The following is a 4321-nucleotide window of genomic DNA, read 5'->3' on the forward strand; positions in this document are numbered from 1 at the left end:
TGTTCTCAACAAAAATGTCTGTGTTTTAATACATCTTTATAGTCACAGTGTCTGAATCAGAGGAGAGACCTACTGGAGGCCATTTCAAGAAAGGTGTTCTTTCAAGTGCCCTATTCAAAAAGATTCCACTTTCCTGGGCAAGCCTGGAGAGTCAAGGGTCCTTTCCAGGCCCCATTTGCCTTCTAGATGGCCTTTCCTAACCGCTCTTAGAAGTCTCTGGAATGAGAGGGTCTGGGCGCACATCCTGGCCTCAACACTCAGGAGTTAGGTAACCCCAGATATGTGATTGAACCCATCAGAGCCTCCCTTTGCTCATCCATGAAGCAGATCAACACAAACATCAGCAGTTGCTGGTGAGGATGATAGGAGGTTATGCTTTTGAAACATGTTCTGGAGCTGTTTGCTGATGCCATCACTGTCAGCAGTCTTCCCACCTCCCTCAACTTGCCCAAGCACCCATGGCAAGGGAGAAGGGAGAGCTCACCCATCTGTGGGGTCCATGGCTAAGAAAATCCTAATGGAAGATTTCTATACTACATGCTCCACCAGCTAGCAGGAAAGGGGAATGTGCTCCTGAAAATGCCTTGAAAATAAACCTCTAGAATAAGTCCTGAGCTCACTCTGCCCTGTCCTAGGCCTGAAGTAATGTCAGCGGACTGTCTGCTGGTCTGGGCTGCTCCAGGAGGCAAAGGAGGCCTTCAGACTCCCAGTTCCAGGGGCTTCACGTAATAAAGTGAGCAGGAAGGCTGCCTGCCTTCTTCTGGAGTATTGTTGGAGGGTCTTATGGCACAACAGCCTGGTGTCTACATTCAGGATGACTTTGGGATAGTGGGGAAACAAGCCAGTGAGTGAGGGGCTCTAACCCTTCCCCATGTTGGTCCATGTCCCTTTCCTCCTCTGTCTTTAACTTGTGAAAGGCTGAATCAGATTCTGAGCCCATTCATTCATTCATCCATTATTTGTTGCCTAGTTGGTATCAGACACTGTGCATGGAGAAAGTCACAATAACTCCAGGACCCCATGGTATCTGTCACCTAGTCCAAGGAAATGAAAAGGGGAAAAGTGATTTGTGGAAAGGAAGAGTTAAATGAGTTCACAGAATTTGGGGGAAGGGAGGTCTTCGGAATCAATCTGACAAAAGGAGTAAAAAAGTAGGCAAAGACAAGAGTGGGGATGCCTGGGTGGCTCCGTGGTTGGGCATCGCCTTAGGCTTTGGGCATGATCTGGAGTCCAGGGATCAAGTCCCATATCCGGCTCCCTTTGGGGAGCCTGCTTCTCCCTCTGTCTATGTCTCTGCCTCTCTCTCTGTGTCTCTCATGAATACATAAATAAAATAAAATAAAATAAAATAATAAAATAAAATAAAATAAAATAAAAGACAGAGCAGCCCTCACTGCCCCTCCTCTTCCTTATCTGTAAAAATTGTGCCTGTCACGTAAAAAGGGTCGACTGTTCTTGTTTCCTGAGCCTTGAGACATTGGGGCTGCTGGTGATGGAGGGACTCCAGTGGGTGGGGCACTGAACAGACTAGGGGAGGCTATACAGAAAATTCTATGTCTGCCAAGGAAACCAGAACCATAAAGTGGAGCCCACTGTGGGCTCAGAAGTAAATCCCTGACCTAGAGCCTCCCAGGTCTGAGTCTACCTTCCCCACTCCAGCATGAGCACCTGGAAGGGAAGGAGGTCTGGTCACTCCAAGGTGGATGCTTCCTTGCCTTCTGAGCGGAATAAGATGGGCCTAGGAGGTGGGCTGAACTAGGCTTAAATCATCTATATGCCCTTGGTGAATTTGCCCGATTTTTCTAAGCATCAGAATCTCCTCCTCTCCCCCATTCCTCCTTCTCCTCTTTCCCCTCCTTTTCCTCCTACTTCTCCTCCTGCTCCTCATTCTCCTCCCCCTCCTCCCAATAGGTAAGGTCCTGGCATTAACTGGCAGTTCACTTTCTGCTTTCCTCTGAACTCCAGTGCCCCTTGAGGTGAAGCCTTCCAGCAGTGTTTAGCCACCTTCTACCTTAATATCACAGTTCTTTGCCTAATCTCCAACACAGTTTTCTTCTGATCAGCTCTTGGGTCCTGGGGCGGGAGTGGTGACTTGCCCAGCAATAGCCCCAGGAGCTCCATCCAGTGTCAGGCAAACACAGGTGTTTGGAGAACACCCGCCTTCCTCTTTGATCCCGGTGCGCGGAGACCAGCTCCCGCGGCTGCAGGCACGCAGAGGTCCCCGCCCAGGCTGCGAGGGCCGCAGGGGACGCGCGCTGTAAACGCACGGAGGCGGGGAGCCTGGGCCACGCCCGCGCCGGCTCCGGGCAGCCGGGGCCCCTCTGCTACCGCCCGCGTTGAGCCCGGCGAGCCAGGCGGGGCCTCAGAGCGGCTGGAAACCCGGCAGCGACCTGCCCCGCGGCGTGCGGAGTCCCGGGGGGCCGCGGCGGGGACCCGGCGCTCGGCTCAGCCGGCTGTCCCGGGGCGCGGTGCGAGGACGCTCCGTTAACCTCCTGGCTCGCTCTGATACCGAAGCTGCATAAAAGGAAGGATGCCATGCAAATGAGGGCCAGTGTCGCGGAAGGCTAAAGACTTTTAATTAAAGGAAGGCACCTGGAGACCCAGCCGGTGGGAGGAGGGAACTAGAGCAAGTCGGCCACGGGGAGCAAGAGTGTCGGCCCACGCAGGGCTCGCCCTCTTCGCGGCCGCTTCTCCGCACCCCCCCTCCTCCCCGCAGAGGAGGACACTTGGAGGAGAAGAGGGGCCTTTCCGTCCTTTGGAATAGTTCTGACATTGTGCCGCTGGGGCAGCACCGCGGGACCCAACTCTCAGACTCCAGAATAGAAATTATCTGGAGGAAATAAATTGCCCCAGGCAAGTGAGAAATAGAGTTGGACTCCCAGAGCTGCCAGCGTCAGGACGTCTCTGCTGAGTAGCTGGAAATTCCAGGTAGCACTGAGGCCAAGGATAACATCTGGGGATGCCTTTCAGAGCCCACACTATTTTATTATCATCACCACCCCTACAAGCGTCAAAGCACTTAGCAAGCCCTGTGTCACGTGCTTGACTTATCTCATTTAATCTACAACAACTCTCAAAATGTAGGTGTTCTTATCATCCCAGTTTCACAGGGGGGACAGCTGAGGCCACAAGAGGCTAAGCCACTTGTTAAGGCCCTCCAGTAAGTGGTAAAGCAGAGCCACCAAGACAATCCAGCTCCAAGATTCAAGATCTCAGGGCCCTTTTCTTTAGGAATAAGAGCACCTAGTACGGCAGAAATAGCATACAGTCAGGACCTTGGACAGCATCTGTAGCTGGCGCTTACAAAGTAGATGCTCAGTTATTGTAATGCTCCTCCCAGGCTAAACATTTACTATATATTAAGACCATGCATGTGCCCCCAGACCTAGTTCTGTTTCTAACTCTGGCTTTATTAATGCTGGTGATAAGTCCATCCTGACTCATGATTCATCTTATGTGGGGAATGTCTGACCCTAGGTTATCTGATCAACCCTGAGAAATGACAACACAGCTAGTGTAACAACTTCAGAATAACCATTGCCAGTTTGAAGATTGCCACTTGCTTTAAATGAATTGTAAAACTAAAAGAATTTATGTGGGAAGGCAAAGAAAACTTGAATAGTCAAAATAATCCTGGGTAAAAAAAGTTTTAGGATTCACACTACTAAATTTTAAGAATTACTATAAAGCCACAGCAATGAAGATAGTATAGTATTGGCAGATGGAGAGATACATAGATTGATGGGTCTTAGGAGATTAGAAATACAGTCATACAAATATGTCCAGTGGATTTTTGACAGAAGTGCAATAGCAGTTCAATGGAGGAAAAAGAGAGTCTATTCAACAAATGATGTGGGAGAATGAACAAACACATGCCAAAACAACAATAACAATAACAATAACTAACCTCTAATAATTGTAATGCTCCTCCTCCCTTCCCCAGACCTTCCTTTATATGTCAGTGGGTGGGGGTAGGGAAGGGGGGTGTTACCTTGGAGGATGATCCTGGAGAGATGAAACTTGGAACACAAAAATCACCCGCTGGGCCTGCAGAGCCAGGGTTATGGGCAAGGGCATCTTAGATCTTAGGTGCCTGGACCCCAGCCTATAGACCAGTATTTTTCCTGAAAGGTAACATGGCAAAGGATGAGAACTGTTTACTGTCTTTCCCTCTTTCTTTGTGGAAAGGTGTACTAAGAACTTGAACAAAGCAGAACTGGAAACTCTGAACCCATAACAAGTACCTGGGACCCAAAGTGGTCTTGGTTCACCTCAAGCTCCCTGACTCTGATTCACCTCTTATCACTTCTCAGATTTTTGG

At 49.8% G+C, this 4321-nt stretch overlaps 1 pseudogene; it reads left to right on the forward strand.

Moving 5' to 3' along the window:
• Positions 1-3322: 3322 nt before the first annotated feature.
• LOC140601983 (small nucleolar RNA SNORA72) lies at positions 3323-3430 on the forward strand (annotated as a pseudogene).
• The last annotated feature ends 891 nt before the right edge of the window (positions 3431-4321 follow it).

The sequence above is a fragment of the Canis lupus genome, chromosome 12 (genome assembly GCF_048164855.1).
Source record: "Canis lupus baileyi chromosome 12, mCanLup2.hap1, whole genome shotgun sequence".
Lineage (NCBI taxonomy): Eukaryota > Metazoa > Chordata > Mammalia > Carnivora > Canidae > Canis > Canis lupus.